The 15943-nt window shown below is 36.9% G+C and overlaps 1 long non-coding RNA gene across 1 annotated transcript in view; it reads right to left on the reverse strand.

The window, feature by feature from the left end:
• LOC107569344 (uncharacterized) overlaps nt 1-7431 on the reverse strand; it is a 13593-nt gene extending 6162 nt beyond the window's left edge. Inside the window, exon 1 of the long non-coding RNA XR_001606886.1 lies at nt 7387-7431. This is a non-coding gene — a long non-coding RNA (uncharacterized lncRNA). The remainder of the gene's footprint in view (nt 1-7386) is intronic.
• Between the last annotated feature and the right edge of the window lie 8512 nt (nt 7432-15943).

The raw sequence follows: 15943 nt of genomic DNA on the forward strand, positions 1-15943 counted from the left end.
TATGTAATGTGTTCTGTTGTTGTTGTTAGTAGTAGTATCAGGTTCGTAGTAACTTTTGATCAGGCATTAAAAACAGCTGTCACCACCTAAGGGAGATTTCGAACACCCACAGCGGAGAGATTTAGCATGGAGGATGAAAACCACACTCAACGAGTGAGTAAAGTCGTTTTTTATCAGATGGCATTTTCTTATGATTCTTATTTATTTAACCGGGTAGAAAATAAATAAATCATAATGTGATTTTGTAGAAATTGTAATCAGGTGCTAAAAAAAAAAGTACCCATTAAAATGTCTTTATATCAAGGACCCGATCATGGAACAATGCACAGTTCAAGCGCAGCTTGAGCTTCTTGAGTCTGTTCAGTAAAGAGCGTTTTGATTGGTGGATTAAAAGCTCACCGCGATTGGCTGAACGGAACATCCTCCAAAAAAAGATATTTATGAATCTTAACCTGCCAGGAAGGTCTCAAAAATACCACACACAAATTCAAAGCAGTCCACGCATGTGTGATGATTTGCAAATGCAGATTCAACGATCCATAAATACATGTACCATTATTCATAAATATGTGATGGAAATTAATTCAAGAAATTTATATATACATATTTGTGTAAACATTTTACATTTATTTAGGTAAGATGCATTTGTGTGAGCATTTGGGGAAATATTTATGCTTTTACTTGTGTATTTATGAATTGTGTTTTGAATTTACGAATCGGATTTTGTAAATGTAAATTGTGCTGTGCATTGATGAATTTTGTTTTGCAAATGTGTTATTTTTGAAGCCGATCTGGCTCCATAAATATAAAATAACAAATAACTTACATAAAGTTTAAAAAGGTATACAAAACTGGAAATGAGTAAACATGTATAATTATATACCCAAATAAATAAGAAACGCAGAAAGTTTATTAGCAAAACGAATAAGAAAGCTTGGAGGCACGGCATACACCTTGATGTCAAATAACATAAATAAATTACACAAATCTAATTAAATAGATTAATTAAATCTAATTAAATAAAGTAAAAATCAGCAAACACTGTGGAACCAATTAAATAAGAAACGAATGTTTAAAAAAACTTCCAAAATCACCTTAGATAAACGGCAAAAGTCGACAGGCTTTTCAAAATCCAAAATACTGCCAAACAGGTGCTTTTGCATTTCGTTTCGAAACTAAATCATCCGCCATCATCTTGTCTGTCTCACCTCACTCTTCTCGTCTGTCTCCTCGCCTCACTCTCCTCACTGGGTAAATTAAATCTGATCTGTGATGCGACGGTCGTTCGGCACGCTGCATTGAGCATCCGCGTTCAGTTTTTAATTGTAGTGTCTGTTCTTTTACTGAACTAAATGATTTTTATTACTATAAAAAAATCAAAACAATGGTGGGGGTTGGTGCCACGGTGGGCAAGTGACATAACCGGTGTTGTGGCTTAACAACGGTATCACCATCAGCACCATTTATCGCGGCAAGCAAAATGCAGAGCACCGTTTTGTCTCAGCTAACACTGAGGAAATTACGACAGCAAATGTTTCAGATAAAACAACTAATAATAAATTCTAAACCATTAAAAATATTCATCTGTTTTTGAAATATCTGTCACAAATCATTCTAAAACATCTGTAGACATGTTAACTCTAAAGTGCCTATGGGACACTGTGCACATACATGAGACAAAATGGTGCAAGTCTTCTCAAAACTGTAAGCTTCAATATGACTGGTTTGCTTTTAAGGCTGGCCAGGTTTATATCGGTCTGCTGATTGCAGTATCATGGATTTTAGATTAACCCATTCAATGTCATGTAAAATGGGGTTCTTCCTCCTGAGTAGGTGGTTCCTAGCTAGAATAAATGGGCAGATACAGTATATTTTATTACAATAACAGTTATAAAACTGTATATTTTACTATACAAATATAAAAATAATTTAAGCATTAAATGTAAAATTAAGTCAATCAGACAACTGGAGTAAAGTATGGAGTTACTTTATGCTTATTTAGCATTTATTGATAGATAACAATTAACAAATTCATAATAATAATATAATAATTAATTTAACATTGTATTTAGATGTTGGTCTCAGAGCTACAGAAACGGCAAACCTCTAAATAAATAAATACATACATGTATACATACATAAGTAGCTCCACCTTTATTTCTCCAAACATTTACCATCAACATTTTTATTTTATTTTATTTAAGCACCTCCTTTCACTGATACTTTACAATGAAAAGTGCTAGTCTTTCATTTCAAGTTCATGTCCACTAAATCTGAAAAAGCGAAAAGACTTTTGATCAATAAAGAAATGCAGCTTGGCTCAAAACCAAATATGGAGGAAAGCCTCATTTTTGCAACTTAAAAGGTTTAAAATGTAAAAAATTATTAATAAGAGAAGTTGAATCATTTGCATTTATTATTTTTTCTTATTATTTTGCCCATATTAGAATAGCTATGCATGATTAATATCTAGAGTGACCACCAAAAAGTTGCACTTGAACACAGCACAAAGACTACAGCCAATGGCCAACTAGCAAGTATCTTCTGTGCCAACGTGAGAGGAAATGCTCTCCATAGCAGTAGGTGGCAGTAGTCAGTATTTGTCAAACCTTCTGTGTTTGCCCTCTTCACTTTGCTGTTTGCTTGCTTTCATCACTTCAATTTCAAAGTCAAATAAAAAAAAAAAAAAATGAAAAAAAATAAATAAATAAAAATAAAACATCCCACCAGAACATGATCTGCCTGCATGCTGCTCTGCTATCTGATCTGTTGTTGAAAACGCAACAGATGCTTTCAGGTCATGAACCACGTAACAGTGATCGGTCGTTCACAGAGACCCAAAAGCTTATCATGAGCCCTTGAGCTCTCAGGATTATATTTCAGAGTTTAAAATGACACAAATGATTGCCTGGCTCAAGTGCTCTGCTGTAAGTCAGTCTTTTAAGACAATCGTTAGTGTCCTTACACTGTTTGAGAGCGACACCTTTGTCTCCAAACACATGAAAGACAATACTTCAGCAGGCACACAGAAACGTCTCGAATGATGCATCATTCTGCAAAGCAGGTGCCCTCTGTGCTCCTCATTTACATACAGTACTGTGCAGAGGGTTTAGGCGTATTGCATTCCTCACAACAATAGTTAAAATGGCTATTTCTATTGTCTTTTGCTTTGGTTGCAACATTCTTTTTGCAAATATTGTAATTATCCAGCAAGACTTTTGGATGAACAACAAAAAGTATAGTCAAGAAGGATATAATCTCACCATCGAGTCAGTCTGAGATTAGCTAAAAAAAGAAGAAAAGAAAATGAAATAGACTGTCATGAAAAAGATCTACAATTTGATTTATTCAATGCTTATTCGATACTTGAAAAATAAAATAAATAAAAACTTCCTTAAAAACTGTGCATAAGTGCACATTGGAAAAAGTGTGTGCTTAAAAGTTTGAAAAAAAGTTAATTAATAAATAATACTATTTTTTGAAAACATCCTCACTTTACAGTGTTTTTCAGTGCTCAAAAATGATTTTGTTCTTAGTGTCCTAGAGAAGAAAATGTTTACAGTACTGTATATGTAAAAAAAAAAATGTGTTTTTTGCCTTTTTGGCAATTGCGGTTTCTATAATTTATTCTTGTTGTTTTAGTAAATATAGTCACAAAGCTAGTACTGTCTTTATACGCTGTGGTGTTTTTTTTTTAGTTACAATTATTGTCTTACATATATATAATTATGTAATTCATGTTATTTTTACTAAAACTAAGTATAAATCCTATAATGCTACTGTTTTTAAGCAGTGCATGCATTCCAAAATAATATCTCAAGGCAGCAACAATTGAAACAATATATTTTTATATATATAACCTATTTTTATCCGTTCTTTTCTGTAGTCTACTTCAGATTTTCAGAATATCAATCATCAAAGCTCAGTAAGATTATTTTCATCAAGCTGATTGCTCACTAAAAAACCACACAGCTTAAACCCAGATGAAAAATGATTTTGTTGCGTAAACTTAATTGAGGTAAAGTCTTAAATGAGGTAAAAATGACTTTAAAGAACTTGGAGAAGATCGGATGTGTGTCAGATCAGGATTTAAAGAGACAGCTGCTTTTAAAGGGGTCATATGATGCTATTTCAAGTTTTCCTTTCTCTTTGGAGTGTTACAAGCTGTTCGTGAATAGATAAGATCCCTAAAGTTGCAAAGACTAAAGTCTCAAACCCAAAGAGATATTCTTTATAAAAGTTAAGACTCGTCCACAGCTTCCTAAAACGCTTCGTTTAAACACGCCCCCACATGTCTACGTCACTGTGTGGGAAGATTTGCATAACACCGCCCAAATGTTCACGCAAAGAAAGAAGTCATAACTTTATTGTTGCTGCCACCGCCATGTTGTGAAGACGCTGTGGGTTTCATTGCGATACTTTGTTTGGTCTTCCAAAAGAGGACAAGACTAGAAATCAGTGGTTAAGTTGTATTTATAACACCGTTCCAGAACAGTTCAACCCAAATATTCAGATGTGTCCAGCACATTTTATGGAGGACTGTTTCCTGATCCTGGTAGAGTAGACTACAATGCCGGCTGTTTTGACTCACAGACTGTAACTACGTTTTTATATTTAAAGAATTTGCCACTGACGATTCAATCACGAGTTTTGAGCAGTGTAGAGTAGCGCTTGCTGTTTGTCATTTCTCCAATCACAAATGCAGACATGGTTTTATGTTTACGCGGCACGATACAACACGTAAAAAGACAGTATAAGTCATTATAATCCGTAATTATGTCCCCACTGGATGCAACAAATGCCTTGTTTGTAATGGGTTTTAGTTAGTGCTGGGCAACGATTAAACTTTTTAATCGCGATTAATCGCATGATTTTCTGCGATTAATCACATTGTTATGCACACAATTCAATAATTAATTCAAAAGTAGTGTATTGTGCACTTTTTTCATTTAAAACTACTGCTATATGAACAAAAGTGCAATGATATTTGGTTTGCAAACACTTTAAACAAATTAGGTGCTTTTTTTACAACAGTATTCCTTTTACATAGTAGCAGTTAAATTATTTATTGTAAATCTCAACTTATAAAATTAATGTACTCAAATTAAATATAAAACCAAAGCTATTTGCCACTGTCAGGGCATTAACGTTTTTATAGAAAATATTTTATAGTTTGTTATGTAGTTTGCTAAAAACAGAGTCCAGAGCCTCGATCATAACATTATAACAGGCACATTCTGAGTAGAGTCCTGCACTATCGCGGGACCCAACGCAGCAGAGTGCGGCGCGGGACAACACTTGATGGGTGGGTGTGGGCGGGTAGAGACTCGTGTGTGCGGGATGCGGGAGAATAATTAGGGTGGACTCACACTAGGCGATCTTAACCGTGCTCAAGCGCGTCTGACCTCCAAAGCCAGATTCGTTTGACTAGTGTGATCGCTCCGTGCCGCGGCTCGTTTAGCCGTCCCTGGCTCGGTTGGAAGAGGTGGGCCAGAACGCAGTTCAGTTAGGTACGCATGTAGTGTCAGAGCGTAGAACTTCTGATATGTACAGCACGATTGCATGAACATTTCTGAGCAGCAAAAGTGATAGATATGTAAAGCAACATATTGTGAGAGGGCCATGTGTTACCGTGTCCCAAACGACTCAAAATAATAAACCACAAAGTTAACAAAACGATGCACTCCACTGTGTTGAGCGAGAGCGCTTCTCTGCTGTCTTCACGTGCTATCGGAAACTTCCTATTTCCCGCTTTATGAAGTCGTGAGCGCTTCATGTGGGAGCTGCGCTGCTGCAGTCTTGGCCCTTCCCAAATGCTCTCATTGGTATCTTGAGACGCATGATGACACCCATCCCAAGCCAGTACTGATCAACATCCCACCCCTCCTGTGACCCATGGTTTGTCTGTATGTGTATTCAGAGCCAGTGAGCAACGGACTTTAACAATAATAAAAAACTGCGTTAACGTGCGATTAAATAATTGTCGGCGTTAATCAATTAATGGGCTAACGTGCCAATAACGCGTTAACTTGCCCAGCCCTAGTTTTAATGTTTTTGTCTCGTCGCTCCGGGACACAGCATCATAGTATGGTAAGGGGCTTAACATTTCCATCACACGCTTGAGGTATTCGGCCAATCACAACGCACTGGATCGCTGGCCAATCAGAGCACATTTCTCTTTTCAGACCGATGAGCTTTGTAAAAATCGACGTGTTTCAGAAAGGCGGGGCATAGAGGAGCAACAATAATGTACAGTATGTGGAAAATGATGTGTTTTTTGAACCTTAAACCACATAAACACATTTCATTACACCAAATACACAAAATAATGTTCTTTTTAGCAACATCATATGACCCCTTTAAAATGAAACCTGCTGCAGTCTGTCATTGACGTAAATCAAAGAACAAAAGGAAGAGAAATCACTCACTGCTCTGCTCGCTGATTAACTTTTGTAGCTTGAATAACTGTTAATCTATATTCAATTTATAATTTATGCATTTACAATTTGCTATTAATGTGAAGACTATTTTAAGTTCACTTAAAGCAAAAGTATAAAAATGGATGTAATTAATGGCGGTTAGTTAATTTTTTAATCGATTGACAGCACTAATATAAAGATACATGGTTTTAACATTTTACTTTTATTTTTTTTTACTTTATCCTTTTAAAGACAACTCATTTGTGTCACCAAGTGAATGCAATTTCAAAATGTCAAATCTGTTAACATGATTTTGTTTCCAAATAAAATGATAATTACACACTGGATATTTGTGGAAACATCAACAATAAATTCTCTTTCTAGAAAGCACTTTGTAATATCAAAAATCTTGAGCACACAGAACTTTTATCTTTCCGAAGGCATAACAGGCCCACATACATCCATATTTATTAATGTAGCCTGACAACAACATTTGTTAATACTCAAAGATCTTATTAGTCCAATAAAATGCATCAAATCCAACAAAAGAGACATCTGTGTGGCACATTTAGCTGTCTCAGGTACGACCGATGAGGGTTTCTCACGAATCCCATTTAAAGCTGTGATTTTCAGAGTTATTTTTGTTTGGTTGTTGTCTTGCAGCGGGATGATTGAGAGCGCAAGGAGACGTGTGAGGTATTAACACCTCATCTCTAATCTCTCCTCATGCTCTGCCTCATTTGGACGGCAGCATTTTTAATTAAACAGATCATTGCTCTTTTTCATCCTGTGAAATTAAACATTAAGAGAAAATCCCTTCTGCAAAAGCTCCAGATAGCAGTTTTATCAAGCTTTCTCTCTCTTTCTCTTTTCAATAGGCCACACTCTGATATGTAGAGAGGTGCTTGTTCACGTAATGAAAGAGAAAGACAGACAGACAGACAGACAGAGAGAGACAGGTGCTCACCTCTGCAGTCTCAGCTCATTGGGGTCAAAATGAAAAGCGTTTTCATAGGTATCCCCTTCATCTCCTCGTTTCTCACGTTTCCTCTCCTTCTTCTCTTATTTTCTGTAAATCTTCATCATCTGCTTCTCCTGTTCGGACTGGATGATCACCTGGCAGCCGTATGTGGGCTTGGTGGATTCATCTCTCATCCCTTTAATCTTTCCTACAGTTGCAACAAAAAATAAAAATAACAACAGGACAATAATGTTGTAATAACAATAGCAAATAATAGTTATATGAGATCAAATATACAGTGATACAGTATACAAAATAAATATACAGCATGCTGCAGCATTGTTGTTTCTAAATATTCAGTTTTTTTTTTCAAAATTATTCCTATTGTCACTAACACTAATAAAATTTCTTATTGATTAATGGTGGATCTCAACTGCAAAAACAATAGAAAAAATGTGCAAATCTAGAAATTTGTTGAAAAACCACTGAAAATTCCGTAAATTAGGACTACAATAATCAGAAAGATAGAATGGATGGATGATCGATGGATGGATGGATGGATGAATTTATTTTATAAAAAATCAAATCAAATCAAAAATAAAATCTGCAGAGTAAAGGTCAGAAATCATGAGATTCAATCACAATTATTTTATTCTGTTGAACTTAACAGAAAGTAAATATTTTGGGGATGATATTTTAAACATTTATTTCTCACTACATAAATGGGTCTTTAATAATGAAATTATAGAGCTACTTTTATATTTTAAGAAGCAGGTCCTTTGTAACGGGATCATGCTATTTGGGGGTCTGTGACATCAAAAAGCTTGAAAAGCTAAATATAAACTGAAAATTGTGCCATAAAAACTCACTCAGCCGTGACTGCACAAATAATACCGTCATCCAGTCTGACAGTAAATGACTAGATGAAATGAAATTGCAGGTCAACCCTTGAAATCATTAACTTGTGGGACTTGGTGGAAGTTGGTCTCTCGTTGCTGATGAGAGCAGCTCGGCATCTAAAGGTATTTTGGTCCATTCATCTACACAAAACTATTTCAGCTCATGTCTTGTAAGACTAAGTGCCGCCGGCGTAGTAAAGGCTAGGGTTTAATATTAACCCTATCAGAGGGCTAAAGTGTTATCAGACTGCCTCTGTCTGCAGCACAACAGCTCAATAAAAAGCCCAATAGCTCTTGAAAGCAGATGAGATGGGATGATTGCATTGGGGCATGGGCTGATTGTCTGAATGATCTCTGCTTTATCTCTTCTAAAGGCTCACCCACGGCAAACCCATCTGCTCCCCCTATTCATCTGTCTTTCACAACACGTCCTTCTCTCCTTCTACCTGAATACTGCACTAAACTGTCCCTCTATAAGCACTGCTCACTGGACAGTTCACACAAAAATAAAAATTCCACAATCACTTACACAACTTTTTTTGGTGGAAAACCACAGGAGTTGTTTAGGAGAAAGTACAACATATATATATATATTATTTTTTTTTTATATATATACAATGAAAGCAGAGAGTCTTGGCTACAGGTGGCATGATGGCATATGTAGGAGCCTTTAAAAAATGTATATGTTTGCAAGCTGATACTATATTATATATTATACAATATACCACAGATAGCGTTGTTCTTTTTTCATAACTGTAATTAAACCGCAATTTAACTGATGCACAGTGTTCATAGGGCATCTATTTCACAACAGTTTCAAGCATGGCTCATCCAATTATATCCATACATATTTATATATGTATGTATTTATATAGTATTTTGTTTTTATGTCAAGAGATACACGAAGCAGTCATTCTTTTCCTAAAGCATCTTGATACATCAATACCTGCTTTATTAGATCGTATCAGTACATTTGGAAAAATTTCTGGATACAAAATTAACAATTCTAAAAGTTCTATTCTATATCTAAATGAGATTGACAGACAGCAACCTAGTAATTGTGTTGCAACCTTCAATATAGTTGACCGTTTTACATAGTTGGGTATAAAAATTGTACCAAAACTAGAATATGTTGTGCAAGTAAATTATGATCCCCTTCTTGAAAGATGGATGTCCTTACCCATATCTTTAATTGGTCGAATACATATTTTGAAAATGAATATTTTGCCAAAAGTTTTATATTTATTCCAGAACATTCCTCTGCCTCCCCCTAAACATCTATTTCAACGACTTGAAAAAATGTTCACTAAATTCATTTGGAATAACAGATGTTCCAGACTCCGTCTGACACTTCTATATTTGCCATATGATAGAGGAGGTCTACAGTGTCCTAATTTTAATTGGTATTATTGGGCTGTGCAACTTAGAACTTACAACTTTTTATCTCAGAACTGCCCGTCTTGGGTGGATATTGAATTGGCTGCCATTAATTCTGGCCTGCCTTTACATTTGTGTTTATATTCATCAGAATTGAAAGATCTTAAAAAAAAAAGGTTTCCAATCCTATAGTTATAAATATGATTGCCGTATGGTTTGATGTGAAAAAAATATTTAGGTGTCTTCTACCCTTTATCTTGTTTTAGTCCCATTTGGGGCAATTTAAAATTGAAACCAGGCAGATTAGACGCAGGTTTCAAGATTTGGGCTGACAAGGGCATTCGAAAGATATCATATCTATATGTTAACAATACTCTTATGTCATTTGAGGAAATAGTCAATACATACAATATTCCTACAAAGTAGTTTAAGTATTTACAAATAAGGAATTTTATCCTCAAATCAAAAAATAATTCCCTCGATATGCCATCATTGTCTATTTTGGAAAAAGAAGTGACAAGAAACTGTTTTAGTAGAGGTTTAATTTCTTCATTATATAATATGTTGGTGTCAGGATCAAAGGACTCTTCAAACTATAAATTGGAAGCTTGGAGATCGGATCTTAAATACTATATTCAGATGGAGGACTGGATGGAAGCATGCAAGGAAGCTCAATCATTAACAATGAACAAATGACTGAAACTGTTACAATATAAGTGGTTGATGAGGATTTATATAACTCCAGCTGTATTGCATAAATATAATGAAAATATCCCAGACACTTGCTTAAGATGCAGCGACTTTAAAGGAACACTATATCACTGTATATGGGAGTGTGAAGAAGTTAGGAATTTTTGGAAAAATGTGAAAGGAATGATAGAAAAGATCATTGATGTTAACATACCACTTGCACCTTTAATCTTTTTATTTCATTTATATCCTAAGGAGATTAAGTTAAAAAAGACTGGGAGTATATATTTATAAATATATGAATTCTTCAAGCGAAATGGCTTATTTCTTTAAATTGGAAAAGTATATATGCACCAAATATTGGACGATGGTTGAAAGAAATGGTAACAAATGTGACAGTGGAAAAGATAACTTACATATTAAGAGATAAATACATACTTTTTGATGGAGTTTGGGGACCTTTCATATTGTTTTTAAAATGAGGTGGAGTTGGAAATGTGTTGATAGAAGACAAAAAAAAGAGGTGATATTATATACTAATGTAAAATACTGAGAAGCTTTTTTTGTGTGTGTTTTCTCTGTTACATGGACATTTATTTGTACATGTGTATTGTTAAAATGCAATAAAAAGTAATTAAAATAAAAAAGAGATACATGAAGCAGCTGTACTGATTCGCTTGTTATAATTAATTTTTTTTAAATAATATATATTTAATTTGAGTTTAGTTTACTGGATTCAATAACAAAAAAAGGGATTACTAAATAGTTGCATAACATATTAAACAGTTTTACAACAAAATAAACATAAGATGTTGGTCATATCTCCAGGCCCTGAACTTAATAGTAAGTTGATGCTTTTCAAGGTTTCTTGCAGCAAAAACGTCTTTATCACAGTAATGCACTCAAGTCAAGTTGCGGTGCACTGTGGTTATGAAAATGTATCGTTTGCACACAGTTTTAAGCATTGCAGTTTAAAAACGATATTTTAAGCCATTTAAATGCACACAACAATGCACATGAATCTGCTGCTCATAGAGCGCATGAGTATTTTGTTGCTTTATTAGCCATGAATGGTGAAATACTAGAGGTCGACCGATTCATCGGTTCTGCCTATTAATCGGCACTGATAGTTGATTGGCATAACTATCGGTTATCGGCAAAAATCCATGCCGATAGTTTTCCGGGTTGCGTCCGTTGCTGGAGTGGCTGAGAAGGGTCTGCTGCCATTATACAAAACAAGAGCGGCCTCTAGTGGCGGAAATCACTAACAGTACGTGTTGTTTGTTTTGCCATGTGACACTGCACGCTGCACAGAGCGGGAAACTTCAAACGCGCATTTAGATGCAGCCGACAGAAAATCCTGCTGCGAAAACAGAGCGCCATTTACATAGTTTTCCATTAAATTACATTATATTTGTCCGAAATCATTGTTAATGTACATAATGACTTCACCCTAGGCTATAAATTATGTATTGTGCTCTTTCTGTCACTCTAATACAGTCTGTATGCATCATATAGAGAGCTGTAATACAGATCGCACTTTCTCTTTCCCTTTGCTCTGTTTTTCTCTTTCCCTTTGCTCTCTTTTTTTGCTCTGTACTTTTAAACTTCAAACTCATGTATGCCACATTGTTCATTCTTGAAGCAAACTTATGTCCGTTTGGTGATATAATAAACAGTAAATAAACAGTTTTAGACCGCTTCTTGAATTGAACGTGACACGTCTGGTCTTGGTCCACTCCTCTTCAATGGCTGTGCGAAGTTGCTGGATATTGGCAGGAACTGGAACACGCTGTCGTATACGCCGATCCAGAGCATCCCAAACATGCTCAATGGGTGACATGTCCGGTGAGTATGCTGGCTATGCAAGAACTGGGACGTTTTCAGCTTCCAGGAATTGTGTACAGATCCTTGAAACATGGGGTCTTGCATTATCATGCTGCAACATGAGGTGATGGTCGTGGATGAATGGCACAACAATGGGCCTCAGGATCTCGTCACAGTATCTCTGTGCATTCAAAATGCCATCAATAAAATGCACCTGTGTACGTTATCCATAACATACGCCTGCCCATACCATAACCCCACTGTCACCATGGGCCACTCGATCCACAGCGTTGACATCAGCAAACCACTCACCCACACGACGCCATACACGCCATCTGCCCTGTACAGTGAAAACCGGGATTCATCCGTGAAGAGAACACCTCTCCAAAGTGCCAGACGCCATCGAATGTGAGCATTTGCCCACTCAAGTCGGTTACGACAACGAACTGCAGTCAAGTCGAGACCCAAGATGAGGACGACGAGCATGCAGATGAGCTTCCCTGAGACGCTTTCTGACAGTTTGTGCAGAAATTCTTTGGTTATGCAAACCGATTGTTGCAGCAGCTGTCCGGGTGGCTGGTCTCAGACGATCTTGGAGGTGAAGCTGCTGGATGTGGAGGTCCTGGGCTGGTGTGGTTACACGTGGTCTGCGGTTGTGAGGCCGGTTGGATGTACTGCCAAATTCTCTGAAACGCCTTTGGAGACGGCTTATGGTAGAGAAATCAACATTCAATTCACGGGCAACAGCTCTGGTGGACATTCCTGCTGTGCAATTGCATGCTCCCTCAAAACTTGCGACATCTGTGACATTGTGCTGTGTGATAAAACTGCACATTTTAGAGTGGCATTTTATTGTGTCCAGCCTAAGGCACACCTGTGCAATAATCATGCTGTCTAATCAGCATCTTGATATGCCACACCTGTGAGGTGGATGGATTATCTCAGCAAAGGAGAAGTGCTCACTAACACAGATTTAGACAGATCTGTGAACAATATTTAAGAGAAATAGGCCTTTTGTGTACATAGAAAAAGTCTTACATCTTTGAGTTCAGATCATGAAAAAAACAAAAGTGTTGCGTTTATAATTTTGTTCAGTGTATATATATACAATAAAATGAAATACATGTTAAATTTAAACTGCATTCCAGCAAAAATTCCAGTCAGAAAAATCAAAGCTTTATTGGCATGTCGAGCATTTACAGAAGGCTATTATTTACAAAAGTATTCAGAACGTTAGTAAAGAGATCGAAATGATACATACATACATATACATATATACACACATTTATATATACACACACACACACACACACACATATATACAGTGGTGTGAAAAAGTGTTGGCCCCCTTCCTGATTTCTTATTTTTTTGCATGTTTGTCACACTTTAATGTTTCAGATCATCAAACTAATTTAAATATTACACAAAGATAATGCAAGTAAATAAAAAAATTCAGTTTTTAAATGATGATTTAATTTATTAAGGGAAAAAAGCTGTCCAAACCTACGTGGCCCTACGTGAAATCGTGTTAAATCATGAAAGAACTGCAATTAACCACATTATTTTAGAAAGCTGATTTAAATTTCACTAGCCACACGCAAGCCTGATTACTGCCAGACCTGTTGAATCAAGAAACCACTTAAATAGACCTTCCCAAGAGTTGCCGGCCAACCAAAATTACTCCAAGAGCACAACGACGACTCATCCAGGTTGACAAGTCGGCTGCCTCCCCCTAATTATCAGCATTGCCCCGTCCCTTAATCGCCGCCCTTCGCCAGGCTCCCGACATGAGTGGGTGCGTGAGAGAGGAGTGGCGCTGAAATAGCCAGGGCTGGCGGCATGTGATGGGGCACACCTGAACCAAATGGAGCCTCATTACCGCCTCTGTTAAAATGCTGAGTGCGCCTCTCCTCGGGAGACTGGTCTCTTCCCTGTGCATGCACGCTGGTGTCCTCGTGGGTCCAGGAAGGGTGCGTAGAGGGACTCCCGTGCTGCCAGAGTTGTGAGCTACCGGACCCGCGGTCCGTACGAGAACGGCACCCGTTACACGGCCGTCGGGCTAGGATGCCGGACCGTCTAGTCCCTTCAAGCGCCGTGGGCTGAGAGAAGGACGGAGCCGCTGAAAGAAGCCGCCGCCCCTCGCGCCCCGGACCGGAGAGGGGAGAGCGTGTGGCCGCCGGACTCTGCCTCTTACCTGGACCCTTCCTTCCTGACCACTGCCCTTCCCTGCACGAATCCCGCAGCACGATGAGGACACCAGATCCCCTGTTTTATTTTGGACACTTGATTCCCCTTTTTCCTGGACACTTTGTTTATATTTTGTTTAAAAAAGCCTCTCCGAGGCCTGACGCCACACCCACTGTCTCTGTCGTTTGGTCATCCCACCACAATATATATATATATATATATATATATATATTATATATATAATATATCGCCCTTCCCTGCACGAATCCCGCAGCACGATGAGGACACCAGATCCCCTGTTTTATTTTGGACACTTGATTCCCCTTTTTCCTGGACACTTTGTTTATATTTTGTTTAAAAAAGCCTCTCCGAGGCCTGACGCCACACCCACTGTCTCTGTCGTTTGGTCATCCCACCACAATATATATATATATATATATATATATATATCTTATATATAAGATATCACCCACCCCTACTCTGATCTTCAAAATTAAATAGAACACTGATTTCTGCTGTGGCTTTAAGACTTCTATAAAGCTCTTCTTCACATGTGACATGAGTAAGCACTGATACACATGCTGCACGTTTTCTGTCAGGACCAAAAATGTTTTTTTGTTTTTTTTCTGCCCCATCTTTCAATAACAGCTGTGTTGTATATTGTGACAGATTCCTAAAGAAGTCCAGCCTGAAATGCCCAAATAAATAAATAATAAATAGATAAAATCCAACTTTCATTTGTGTTTACATTTATTCATTTAGCAGACACTTTACTCCAAAGTGTCTAGTTAGTGTATACGTTGTGTAGTGTTTGTTTCAAGTCAACATTAGGATGATTATAATAATAATAATAATTGTGATGTGAAAGAGTCAGTGGTAATATCATTGTGTTCCTATTGGTAAGTTTTAGAGGAGCTCAGCTTAGCCTGACAGTTAGCCTGCCCTGGACCAGGTTAGTTTCCCAGAATGTGTTGCCACAGAGACTGAGGTTGGTCTGTGTTATATTTGCTTTATGAAACCAAATCATTTGAAAATGAGTCAGACTAACTGAAATAAGCTTGGCTTATTTGGTAAACTTGTTTTATGAAACCAGCCTCGAGGCGTTAGAAGTCAGAAGACACTTAAGTTAATTTATGATTTGCTGTCTGAACCAAAGAAATAAAAGTGATCATATTTTTTCCATTGTATCGTATTGCATCGAATCACATTGTGTTGAATCGAATCGGAATCAGATTGCACTGCATCATAATGGAGTGAATCGTATCATATCGGTAGCTGCTTCATATGTATCTTTAATGTATCACAATGTTGGCTATGCATCAGAATGCTCAGTTATGAGATTCACATCACTTGTGCCAAATGTGAGTAGACCCTAAGACTCGTTTTAGATGTACAACGTGATTATATATAAACTTTCCAGTTTGCTCATCAAACTGATACACAACCCAACACTAAGAAAGTTTAAAGTTCAAAAATGTTAATGTTCAACTTAACTTAAAAGTCCAAGGTAATGTTTTTTTATGTTTACAGAACTTATGTTTATTGAAAGCACAGACCAACTTTAATTAAGCTGATAGAACCCC

Source organism: Sinocyclocheilus grahami, unplaced genomic scaffold (genome assembly GCF_001515645.1).
Source record: "Sinocyclocheilus grahami isolate Dianchi unplaced genomic scaffold, SAMN03320097.WGS_v1.1 scaffold1336.1, whole genome shotgun sequence".
NCBI lineage: Eukaryota > Metazoa > Chordata > Actinopteri > Cypriniformes > Cyprinidae > Sinocyclocheilus > Sinocyclocheilus grahami.